This window comes from Plectropomus leopardus, chromosome 19 (genome assembly GCF_008729295.1).
Source record: "Plectropomus leopardus isolate mb chromosome 19, YSFRI_Pleo_2.0, whole genome shotgun sequence".
Classification (NCBI taxonomy): domain Eukaryota; kingdom Metazoa; phylum Chordata; class Actinopteri; order Perciformes; family Serranidae; genus Plectropomus; species Plectropomus leopardus.
In genome coordinates, this window is record NC_056481.1 from 15,088,140 (window position 1) to 15,102,303 (window position 14,164).

The 14,164-nt window shown below is 39.7% G+C and overlaps 1 pseudogene; it reads right to left on the reverse strand.

Moving 5' to 3' along the window:
• The window catches only part of LOC121959065, a 29,082-nt pseudogene that overhangs the window by 11,488 nt on the left and 3,430 nt on the right, over positions 1-14,164 (reverse strand).

Genomic DNA, 14,164 nt, shown 5'->3' on the forward strand with positions numbered 1-14,164 from the left:
TTTTTTTGTACTGGATAACTTGATTATGACGCACAGTTTACTGTATTATTTGAAACATTATCACTTGGCTTTTTATTGATTTAGTGCAGCCACACCCACACAAACACACACACAAATGCTCTTACCCTTGATAGATGTCACACTGCTCCACACACTCAGTGCCGCGTNGTTTTTTTTGTACTGGATAACTTGATTATGACGCACAGTTTACTGTATTATTTGAAACATTATCACTTGGCTTTTTATTGATTTAGTGCAGCCACACCCACACAAACACACACACAAATGCTCTTACCCTTGATAGATGTCACACTGCTCCACACACTCAGTGCCGCGTTGGAAAGCTGTGCAGGACACACACTGGCTGGGCCCCGGGCCCCAGCAGCCCCCCTCACACAGCGGGTGACAAACACGTTCCTCTTCCTCTGAAAACACATCCGGAGAAAACAGAGGATGAAGCATGCTGTACTTTCTGTTGGCCTCTCCTCCTTAATATCACTGCAACAACATCCTTGAATGTTGATTACAATGCAATTCATAAAACAAACTGGACTAATTGGATTTCTGTTGGAACAATAAATAAAACTGAATCTTGTATCGGGCCAAGATATTTAACATGAATCCCTGATCCCTGATTCAAAGTGAAACCCACAGTAACTTTAATGGACTTTGGTATTGCACATATGTGTTCACCTACCACAGCGTTGGACATCCTGGTTGTGGCTGACAATGCGGTGGGGTCCCTGGGTGGGATGAAGGAGACTGTCCCAGGGCAGCGAATTGGTGTAACACAGCTGGGAATTGTTATGCAACAGGACCAAACCTCCACTGACGCTGCGCAGTGAACGCAACCCAAGAGACCGGATATGTAGATTCTGGATGGCGAGTGAAAATACGCCCCTGAACAGAGGGAGAGAGGTTGGAAATGACCAGAAATCAACTGTCAATTTTCTTTCAGTTCAGAAAAAGTTAAAATTACTCACTAAGAATGCTTATACAACATTATTTGATACATCTTGATATTGTGAAGAGATAACCCCAACATAACCCAAAAAATCTGAGGGCACGAATCTTTGCATGCAAACTATTAAAAATCTACACAATGTGTTTGAGAATTGATATTGTACTGCAAAACCTAACACTGTGATACTCCAGTGCATCTATATTTTCTTACACCTCAAATTCAAAACTACAACCCGACATTCTCTCCTGACACATTTTCATAATTTCTATTTGTGAATAAGTATGTAAATAATCTCTTTTTCCAATGAACAACAGCAATGAAAGAAAAACAGCATTGTGCACGCTTTTATTACAATAAAGGAGCAACGAGACTGGTCTAATTACCCAAACAACTGCCCATAATGTTAGACATTGTTATAAAACAGACAAGCAGATCGATCTTTATCACTATGGCCTAGTTTGAGCATGCTACACCGGGTAGTGTCCCGTTGACTTTTACTGTTGTCCTGGTTGGTGTGTGCTGAAAGTTACAACAGCTGTGCTGGCTAATAATTAGCCTTTATAACCCTGACAGTGAACAAACTGCTTCAACTGAACCAGGGACACATTATCGAAAAAAACAAGAGTACAAACAAAGACACAGTGTGGATGTACATCAAGATACATGTGGGGATGCACCACACACAAAATAAATAGATTCTGCATTGACTTTGATGAAAATATTTTCATTAATATTCATTAAATTTGCACTTTTCTTCAGGTAGATAGATCGTAGCCTTTGAAGCAAACAAATCTGCAAGCTCATGTTTTATTTGATCTAGCAGGTGCGTCTGGTCCCCCTCTCATTCAGACAGATTTCCACATGACCAAGTCCGCATCAAGCAAATCAGAACTGTTTATCTAATATGGGGCAGGTTTGATAAGAAGACCAACAACTAGTGGTGTCTTTGCATTTAACATGAAATTCATGATAAGGTTGTTGAGGAATTTTCGAAAAACCACCAAAACTGGCTGCAACTTATGTAGCACTTTTTCTGTTGAAGCACTACTTTCAAATTCTGATGGCAAAATGTTCACATACATAGTGACGCTTCACCATCACAGCTCATCTCTGCATGCTGCAGTCTGTTTACATGTCTGTCGCATAGCACTATGTCACATTTTTGCTGATTGGTTGAAGTCTATCCCATTTCATCCAACTGGTCTACGGCAGTTCATAACACCCTTTAGAAATCAAAAATGACTTTAGGGATTTCAGACTAACTTGCATTTGGGAATTGGTCTGACGATGCCAGGCTACATTCATAGTGCTCCTTACATGAGAGGAAAAATGTAAATGTACGACCAATGTATCTTATCTGTGTTTCCTTTTTTAAGTTTGTTGATAACATAATCATTAACAAGTATTTAAAAGGATCTGTTATTTAAAAATGCATTTCATATCATACTAAAAGGCAAGTAAAATCACAATGGCAAGAAACAACTACAGTAGTGAGTTTTTTTAGGACAATAAGGTTAATATACAGAGAAAATAAAATCAGACAGGTAGGAGAGTCAGTCAGTTTAAAAGTCTTACTTGTAGAGCATCCTGCCTCTGATCACCTTCAGGTTCTCAAACACACTGAGGTTAGTCCACTGCTCTGGCCAGGCATCAATGTACAAATAACCTGCACAGCAAAATCAAACAGATGTTTAAAACATCCTAATATAGGAGACACAGTATGCTCTGTATACAAATCTGATTGAAGTAAAAACAAAATAACATTTGCAACAGTTCTAAATTCAAGAAACACTTTCTCATTGTTCTCCCCACCCGTAATCTCCTCCAGTTTCTTGAAGGCGCTCAGCTGCTCCAGGGTCAGGCCTGATGTGTTGCTCACAGGGTCACTGAACGATGACAGCATGAGGTTTAAATAATAGTTTTGAATTAATGCACGACAAGGTGTAATATATCATTTGAATATGTCTAGATGATAATCTTGTGAAATCTCTATTCACTGATAAACAACTCCAGTGGTGCAGGTTATCTCAGGCTTGTGTTTACATTTCACACTTTTACTGTGAACATTTGACGCATGCAAGATGATTAATCAGGCATCTCAACTTTAGCTGGTGTCACGTAGGCCAAGCAACCAATCTTGGTTATCCTCAGAGTGACTGTAGAGGCAGCTTACTAGTTTGACATATTTTTATTACTGTGTGTGTGTATATATATATATATATATATATATATATGTGTGTATATATATATATATATATATATATTACCATATATAATTATATATTACTCTTTAATCTTAAATTTTAGAAATTTCTATACTGTGTTTGGATTATATTTAATCTCATCAAATAATCACAATGAGGAGAAAATACACAAAAAGCAGTTCTTTTTCTCTTTGTTGACACAAAGACATTGTAAAAGTAAAAAAAAACATTAATGTCTGTGTTTGAAGTACATTTGAGTACAGTAATCTAAAGGGTTTGGCTTGGGTGGTGACTTTCCCACTGATTTGCACAGAGAACTTTCCACAAATGTTGCAGTAAACTCAAATATTTGAAGGGCTTAACAGGGATGTGGTTCTGTGGAGGAACAAAGTCTTGGGGATCAAGCTGATATTTGTTGTGACTAAGACAAAAATTTAAATACATCAATTCTGTTGTCATTACTAAAGTATCTTTGTGAGCTAAAACTGTATGTATGTTTTATGCTTCAATTCTTACCTTACAAAGCTTTGAGGAAGGAAGGCCAGACTACCAAAAATCTTCTTACACTTGTTGAACTGCTCCACATTAGAAGATGTTACCATAGTGACGCCATGATTGTCCATGACCCCAAGGTTGTCCATACCCAGACCATAACACACTGCGATACAAACCATGAAAATAGATTTTAACCAATTCAAATCAAAAATTTAATTGAACTTACTAAAGATGTCTAATATGCCTAATGTGAAAAGGAATGATCAACAACCCTTCATATAAACCAGGATATCATCAGCATACGATGAAATATAATGTTGTGTATCGCACTAAAATGCAAGGGTTTAAGGTGAATTTTTTGTCTCTTGTTTATCATGCCAGTAAATCTGAATAAATTATACTTTGGTGCTGCTTAAAGAATTTAATTGTAGAAACTCTAATCCATATGACCAAGTGTAGCATGTCCATACTGTCAAAAGTTTAAATATTTATATTTACATGCATAATTCCAGACGTTAAGAGCTCACTGGTTTTTTAGAGGTCAGGTGGATTTAAAAGTCAACCTGCCACTAATATTTCTCTCGCTCCCAGCAATCAGCTTAAATAATAATAGTGGAATGGAAGATGGCAATTCTTAAACAAAACAAAACAAAAAAACATGATAGGATACTTTGTATTGTATTTGTATTTTTTGTATTTGAGCTATATAATAGCATGTACTAATTGTTATAAATACAAGCCGTCGCAAGTAATTAAAACACTATCTTGACATGACATGATTTGAGTAATTCTTATTTTAGCACGACTGGTTGAAAACCGTCGTAGGAAGGCAAAAGGTTCACATAACAGTTACAGTACCGTGTGTAATTAAAAGGCCTGTCCAAAATTGAAATCCTGGCACTGTGCTTTTTTTTTAACCAAGCATCTTTTAACTAAGCATTTATTATCAAAGTTATCTAAATGTCTTAATTCACTCAGAAACAGGTTAGTTCACTATTAACCATCTTAAGCATACAGGACGTTGCATCGGTACGTACAGCACTAATAATAATCACTTTTACTGAAGCACCATGCTATGCATATGAAGAACGCATTACTTAAATTACTCCATACATGAACATCAGTTAACATTACCCATGTTGTATGAAATTGTTTTCCCCTGTTGGATTTTTGGATAGCTACTGTTTACACTCAGTGGCCACTTTATCAGATGCACCTTTCTAATACAAGGTATGCCCCCACTTTGCCCACATAATTGTCTGCAGTCTTTGTGGCGTGGATTCAAGAAGGTGCTGTAAACATTTCTCAGAGATTCTGCTCCATGCTGACGTGATGGCATTAAGAAGTGGCTGAAGATTTGTCGGATGAACGTTCATGCTGCAAATCGCTCATTCAACCACATCCAAAAGACTTGTGGAACCAGTTTAAGATGACGTGTGTCATGATGGGTTAAAATGCTGAAGCAGGTAGGTGTACAGGGGAACTTTAAAATGTGGCCATTGAGAGTATGTAAACAATTTATTTTGTCCAAATGCAAAGGTATCCACAAAGACACAATGACACCCACCTTTGGGACAGTCTCCTTCACACTTTTCACATTTCTGTGTTTCGTTTCCATCAGGGTGGGCGATGATAACTTCCTGGTTGGCTCTTGGACAAACCAAAGTACAAGCCACTTCCATAGCCAGATAGTTATCTACAGACAGGGAGACACAGTGTTCAAAGGGCGTCTTTGCAGCAAGTAGATCATGAATTAGATGTGATGAAATAGGAAGCTGGTAGTCTAAAGAGTCAAAGTAATAGGAATGTGAACATGTGTAACATTGCCAGCTTGAATGGAGTGTGGAAATCTTGGCAAGGAAACTGAATAAAAAATCTTTTTTCCTCCCTTTCCCCTCAGCATCTACTATCAAGTGCACCAGGGAGCTGCACAGTGGCCATTAACTGAATGTGGTGTTGTAGCTTTCATGGAAAAACATGGAAAAAAAGTTCTCACAAGGACACGTCTTGACGCAGGTGGCTCCAAAGTTGAACTTCTTGTTTGGGTTTGGTTTGGTCTGAAAGGTGACAGGGTCGTAGATAGTGGGTGGAGGACAATTCTCCTTACACACACCGCTGTCATTGAAGTGACGGCAAGCCTGGAGAGAAGAGGGATTAGGAAAGACATTACTCCTCAAATGACAAAAGACTGTCTGACAACACTTTGAAACTACACCAAACACAAAGAAATATCTGATGAATGAGTGTGTGTGTGTTTGTGTGTGTGTGTGTGTGTGTGTGTGTGTGTGTGTGTGTGTGTGTGTGTGTGTGTGTGTGTGTGTGTGTGTCATTTACCAGACAGTCTGAATCTTTGGGTCCTGTGCATCCAGCCGCACACTGCATGTGGCAGCAGTCATTGGGAAGTGGACCTTTACACCGTTGACAGCCAGACGCACATTTAATACGGGTCACTGTGAACAAAGATGAAAAAAGTGAACATTTTCAGTTGTAATTCACCTGCTTTGGGCTTTTTCCACTGAAAATGTAGGGCTATAACCATTTGTGCATATATTTTAAACCATCACAGTCTGGTGCACGCAGGTGTAGGCAGAATACACAGTACGTAGATTGGTGCACGTAATGTGGAACCAAAGTTCACAAGCGCGAGTTCTGTACAGAAACTATTAGTCACGTGGTTTTAGCAACATTTAGTGAGAATAGCACAAGTGAATTAGTGAGCAAGTCAGTCACACCATGGCGAACACACAGGAAATGCTGGAGCTGGAAGACCCGAACCATGGGTAAAGGGTCTGTGAGTGAAAACACACACATTCAGCAACATCACCATGATATGCTGATCACTGGGATGACAAATGTTTGGGTGCTTTTAATGGTTAAAAAAAGTCGAGATTAAACTTATTGAAACACTCCTCATTAAGTTTTAAATTTTACTCCTCTATTAATTTTGTTTTTTAATTTTCAGTTTCATGACATAAAAGATGCTTTTAAGTTTCATAGCCAGTTGTAACCTGTTGCCTTTTGGGAAAGTGTTCAGTGTTTGTACCATGTATCCTTATGCATTTTTTTTCCTGCTTTACCAAACTCGCACTAAACTGACTCCTAAACCTGCATATGAGCCGAATCATGAATTCTGAGTACCGTCACACCTCTACCAAATCGTGTATGTTTCATACTCTGCTCATGATGTTAACTTACAGGTCTGGCAGTCCTGTGCTGTTTCTCCCCAGCAGCTTTTCCCACATGTGGAGGAACAACTTGGACCTGAACCACAAGAACACAGCAACGAATGAGAAGAACTGAAGATTTATCCCACAATTCAACAAGAGAAAAACAACAATAAGAGGTTACTGCACTATTCAAATTTAACAGGTTTATCATTTTAGTTTAGCCTGTTAGCATGATAATTTGAGCACTAGACACAAAATACAAGTTATTTCGATGGGAATACCATTATTTTTTTAAAGATATTTAGCCATAAACAAACTACTGGCTGATTAGAGGATCATGAAAGTCATTAAATGTATCCATGAGGACTAGAGACACAGTGTTGCTAAAGACATGCCTTTAAATAATGTCCTGTACCATTAGCTGTTTTGTGTTTACTGTGGCACACTGGAAACAAGGGAAATGTCTTTTTCGGTGCTGCCCTGTAGGGTGTTTAAAACTTCAATCAGTCAATCAGCTGCTCACATTTATTGGCTCGAGCCTGCAGTCGGTGCAGCCTGGCGTGGATGTTCTGCTCGTCCAAAGTGTCCCTCCAGATGATGTTCTGGGGGTCTGGAAAGCACAGCTGGGGGTTCCCCCAAATATACACCCCACCCAACAGGATCTCTGCAGGGGAGACGGTACATTAGAGGGGCTCATAAACCTACCATTGCAGTAGATAAGAGATGTTTGATGAAAAAAGGGCATAAATTTCCTCCACATTTACAAATCTTACCATATACCGAAGCTCAATCAATACACGTGAACATGTTTGATTCCCTTTGACAGTTTTAAACCTGAATTTATTGATAACATTAATGAGCCCGAACAACTTAAACATACAGTACCAACACCAGTCCAGTCCAGTTGGGCCATACTGGGTTTGGACATCATCTCTGATCTCCACTATACGATTATCTGACCTGTGAGGCTACGAAGCCGGAGCGTCCTGAGCCCCTGTCCGCCCAGAGTGTTATCCATCACAGCCAGGGCGTAGCTGGAGTTGTACAGCTGGCTGCCTCTTATGATCCGAAGGTTGTCCAAAGGCAACAGACTCACTGACACATGGGCGACAAGCACATAGCCCTGTACCTCCACGATTCCCTGAAGAAGAAAACAAAAGGATGAGTCTGCTGTGGTAACAAAAACAGGTGGACTGGCTAGAAAACGTTAAACTGACTCAGCTAAGCAACTGATGGCTTGTTTTGTCTTTATTTACATCTTTTACATCATTTATTTACAACTAATGAATATGCTTCTTTTGTGTCAATTTAAGCCGATTTTAGAAAAAAAACAGGCTGTATATACCTGTAAAAAGGATAGGTCAGGGTTTCCATGAAGATGTGTGATCTCCAGGTTGCCATGGACGACCTGGCAGCCGGTGTAGAGCAGCTTTAGGGTCTCGTAGTGATTTTCCAGGCTGGAGGGCAGGGCCAGCTTCATGTCCGTACCCAGGCACACTGCAATACAGATAACATCCTGCATGTAAAATACTATTAAAACCTTTATCATTGCTCTGAACATTTTTGCTGTTTTACTGTTAATCAAACTTACATGGAAAGCTAAAAAAACACTAATAAACACAAAAGTCTTCCTCATTAACACCTTGAATAATCTATACACTTAAAAGAATCAATAATTGCCAGAATGACTTTTAACAAATAAATAAACAAATGAAGGACAAAATATTTTTAACTCCTCCAAATACAAAATAGTTGCTGCTAGTAAAACTTAGCTGGTGCATGAGCTTAACATCTGTCAAATAGATGGACAGACAAATAGATGGACAGACAGACAGACATATAAACACCTGGCAAAGTATTCAGAACCTCCTTTGTGGCAGTTCCCCACTACAATTAGTGTGACTTGGACCACATTTTGCCATGATGGTACACACACAGACTCACAAGATGAAAACAATATCACCTGTCACAATGTTGGTGTAGCTAGTAAAAAGGTGGTATATGGCAAAAGATGTTATTGAAATACTCAGAATATCACAAAATATTTAAAATCACAATCAATTTGTCTTGCGACTTAAGTACGTGATAACTTCAAATCATAGGGCCTCTGGTGTTTCCCATCCTTAAATTCTAGGCAAAATCTTTAAATATAGAATCTTATTAGCTAATATTTATTTTGTTTTATTGTTTTATTATTGTCTCCACAGGTGATAATTCTTGTTTAAACGGTTTCAAGCTTCATTCTCAACCTAGAGTGTTGTAGTTGTAGTATATTTATGGATACAGACAGAAGACCTTGTGTTATATTAGAACTCAAAATAATGATGACTTTAAGGACTTGAAGTCCACATGTTTTGACTAACTTTTTACAAGTGGCTGGGAATGGATACTCTGAAATAAAAACCATATGCGTTGCCAAAGTCTTGTCTCTGTATATGATATCGCTGTATATGATATAGTTTCCACTGGCAGCAAAGAGCACAGATTCCCCACAGTGGGTCACACACAGCATTACATTCAGGGTCATACAGCACAACAATTCACAGAGGCTCTCACACACGCATAGCTCCCATGCTTTAGCAGGCAATCACACAGTGGACGGTCCCTCCTCTGCTGAGGTTATAAATGACTTCCTCTGGCTTTGCTCCAACTGCCCTTCAATAGTCAACCCACTTTTACTGATTGAATCCCCCTCTCCCCCGTGCTATCTGCAACTCTACTTTTGGAAAAGACGACTGGATGGACTCAGATACATCATCACAGGAAGTACTGGCAGGCAGCAGGAGGGTGATATTCATGATACACTGGGGTTCAACAAAGTTCAGCATTTATGTGCTCAAGACATGCTGTTATCATGTATGTGCATCTGCCACATATAAAGTTTCCTGGTGATGGCTGGACACTCAGAACTTGACTCCCGCAAAGACATATTGGGTCATAAAGTGTAAAGACGGTCCACATTAAAATCTGACAGCTACTGCAGCAAATGGATGTATGATTAATAGAGGGGCGGCCAAAAATACACACCCAGTCGCCGCGGCTTGTGTCAAATATCAAATCAAATGACTAATCACTGCCTCCTTCAATGATGTCATCGTGGAAAATAGTTTTGCATGCCAAGCCAAGAGGGGAGTCGTGTTTTTATTCTCCTGCATTTAAATCATTTTTAACAAGACATAAGATCTAAACAGAAACAAAACCCAACTCCTTGAAACTCTGATTCGCACAAAATACCTTACACACACATACTCACACACACACACACACACACACACACACACACACAGGTCCTGCTCTGGGGATTAGGTAAATGTGCCGTAACAGAAAGCACAACAGGGAAGATTTTCCATTTCTAAAAAAGTGTGTGTAAAGCCAGTTCTCGGCTTCCTCTCCTTTTACTCCCTCATTGTTTGCTCTCCAAAAGTCTCTCGGCAACGGCTGTGTATGTGTGCATGCGTGGCCTTGTGAGTAGCTGCCCACCCCTCTATCCCCATGGCCTAAAATACTCCCTCTTTTATCACTGACTTTGCTCTCTCTGCCCACTGCCATGTCACTATCGCCGCCTTCCTCTTTCAAATCCACTGCTGACATCTTCTTTACCTGCTTTCAGAGCCAAATTCTCTCAAAATTTCCCCTCTCCTCCCTGATTCAATTCTTCCTGTCAGTTTCCCCAAGAGTGCATGAGTCGTTGCCTCACTCTTTTCGGACTCTGGAAAGTGTCATTTCACAGGAATGTGTGTCTTTGCATATCTAAAAGATGACACATGGGGGGGGGCAGGTTGTAGCTCAGTGTCTAGTTCAAAGACACGTGATCAACCTGTGACCCTGCAGATCACAAGACGATCTCTGTGTCCAGAAGATCACACACACACACACACACACACACACAATTAATGAATGCCACTCACATCCGAGCACACACACAGTTAAACATGTTGGTGCTGGCTTCTGAACAGCGTAGCGTGGCAACTTAGCACTTGAAACTTCCCATGGTCAGGTGTTTCTGTGGTTGACCGGAGAATTTCCTGCCTTTTGTCCTCACATTGATGACTGACTTGACTCCCGCTGTGTTTAGCTTGGCTTCTGGTGTGCCAGCCTTTGATGTTTTTGGTAACTTCTTAAATCAGTGCCCATTACTTTGCATTTAGAACAACCAAGCTGTCATTGTGATCTCATTCAGTGTTTTGGCATAAACGCAGAGGCAGGTTTTAATTAAGGGTTGACAGATTATCGACCTGGACTCTTATTGGGGCTGATATTTGGTATTTTGCCAATTATCTATATTGGCGTGGTATTTTCATGATTGCTGGTAAAATGAATTATTCCAAAAGTGCAAAGAAGTGTCAGCATTGGAGAAACTTTTACTTTGTAAACCTCAAGGTGCTATTTTTAGTTGTTAATTTTTCATTTTAATTTTCATATGACATTATAAAAATAGTTGCCGGGAACTTTCTGTATATGATGTTCAAAGTCTTAGTTTTGATTAAACATTGGCTAAAGGCATTCATAACAAAGTTTTGTGTTGGAGTTTGTTATATTCTAACTTATAATTATTGACAGAAACTTTTTCGCTTTTATTGTAAATGCATATCGGTTCCAAATAGTGATTATCACTCTATAATATAGTGGTAACAGCGCAGTTTCTGACAGTCTCTCCTTGAAGACACTCATAGTGTTGCACTTGTTTGTACACAAAGGAAAGGGACAAAGGAATTAAAACAGCTCAAAGGTTGAGTTCACCCCAAAAAATCCAAAATACATATTTTTCCTCTTAACTGCAGTGCTGCTTATTAGTCTCAGATGTTTTGGTGTGAGTTGCCAAGTGTTGGAGATATCTGCCTTTGCTCCAATATAATGGAACTACATGGCACTCGGCTTGTGTTGCTCAAAGTGCAAAAAATATACATTTAAAAAACTCAACAGCAAAGGCCCCTAAAGGCATTCCTTCTTCCTACACAAAGCTGCTCCCAACAAGGTCTGTAGATTATCTTGAGTAACCAGGTCATGATTTCTGGAAAGAGACATTGCTAATATGTTTTTTCAAATGAGTATTTTGGCATTTTGAGCACCACAAGCCAAGTGCCATGTAGCTGCATGAGATTCGAGAGGCTGACATCTCTGCGGCTGATATCTCTAATACTGGGCAACTCACACCTAAACAATATAAATTGAGAAATAGCACTAAAGGTAAGAGGAAAAATGTGTACTTTTAACTTTGTGGTGAACCATCCCTTCAAAACAGAAGCTGAACTCATGCCTCTTTTCTAACCTTCGCACAGATGGCCAATCATGGCGTGCCTTCAATGTAACTTTCTAGAGTGTACACAGCGATTGGCATGCTCAGCTGAGGTAAGAAAGGCAGCTGGGTTTGACTTTCTCTCTTTCTCTCTCTAACTCTCTTCTGTCATTTATACAACCATTCGTCAAGGAAAGATTTACTGTTTACAGGCTTTTTCCCAATGTTTCTCATGTTGTTGCGGACATGGCTATTTTGGTCTCGACAGCCTGTATCTTGTAAGAATCAACAGTGACTTGATCTGAGACTTAATCTGGTTTACTACAAGAGAAGATGTGGGGACTGTAAACCGGCTGCAAACTGAAAGCCAGCTTGAAGCCACACCTGTGTGTGGCAGCATGCCAGTTAGCACAGGGAGTGTGCATATGTGTTTACCTGTGTGTGTACGGTTATTGACAGAAACACGACGGCAGCGATGCTACTGCAGGAGTATGGCTAAACCATGGTGAAAATCCTGTAGTGTCACAAACCAGGACAGTCAACAGGATCCTCAGTCTGCCATCAACTCTCCTCTAATGGATTGGATCCCTTCAAAGCTCAACACAAACAGAACAGGCTGATCCAACAGGACTTTCTCTCCGTCACTTTATTATCCCTCAGATTTAACATGTCACTCTCGATACTAGCACTGTGCTAATCCTTGCGTGTCTTGCATAAACTTCACATTTCTCCCAACCTCCCTGAACACATTCTTTCTTCCCCTTCACTCTATGGCCGAGAAAGAAAAAACAGGTATTGCTCAACAGACAAGCAGAACAGGATCCGTACTGTACTGAAGCAACACACATGAGCTCCTCACTCATTCAGCCTGTCATGCATAGACTATAAACACATACACAAACACCACTGCATCAGAATATCTCCCGCATGCCTTATTACACTCTTACTTCAATCTGATAGCATCTGCAGCTGCACTTAAATATCAACTAGTTAATGCCAAAGGGAACAATTTCGCATGAAAAGAGCGGAAAAAAACATCAGTCATTAAAGATGATGAATCAAACCTACAAGTAATAAGTATATTGTCATAGAGGAGTATTGCCGAGACTAAGGCTGGACAATTACAATATTTATCACAAACAACTACATTATTTCAGTATTAATATACAGAATTGCAGTATATGTTAATATTTGCAATGAACTCTATGGTAATGTTAAATGTAATAGAAGACAGTTTTATTTTTATTTGTGTTTTAGGAGTAATACTGGGCAAGATTTTAATTTGCATAGTTAATTCTTAGTCTACAGTTACGGACTGGTAACACTGATATCAATAATAAGGGCACCATTTCTAATGGGTTTGTAACAAAAGACCACTCCAATGGACCATTTGACTATTAGCAACAGATCGCAAGATGATCTCCACCAACGGCATACGACAAGGGACCAGTCAGACAAGAGGAGTGAAACGAAACCGAAAACGCCAGACAAAGAGAGGGAGGAGAGCCGGCATCAAGGTGAGGCTGCCCTGACTTGGACCAAGAGCTGTTCCTCTACCAAGCCTTCTTCTGACTGATGTCCAGTCACAGGAGAATAAAGTGGATGGGATGCGATTGAGGCTCACTCAGCAACGAGAAATTAAAGCCTATTCTGCACACATCTTCACAGAGACATGATTAACCCCTAACATCCTGGATCAACTTGATACTTAATTGGATCCTCCAATTTTAAACTTTGTTAAAGAAATAACTAATAAATCTACCATGTATCTTGGATGTCCTACCCTTTACCGAGGTATCTATCTACGCCATTCTACTGAAAGGATTATTGGAAATATTGAACTTAAATAGTCATCTCTTCTGCCATGTTTGTCTTTATTTTCGATAACAATGAAGATGTGACAGAAAATATAGGGAGCGAGAGAGAGAGAACGGCTGACATGTATCGCAGACCCTGAGTCACACTCATATCAGGCCTGATGCAATAACGTTGCCAGCATCTTAACCTCCTTGGACACCTGGGCGTTTCTATTTCTCAATTATTGCCCAATTTTAACCAGAAAGTGTAAAACTGATAGAGGATGCAAACATAATTAGCA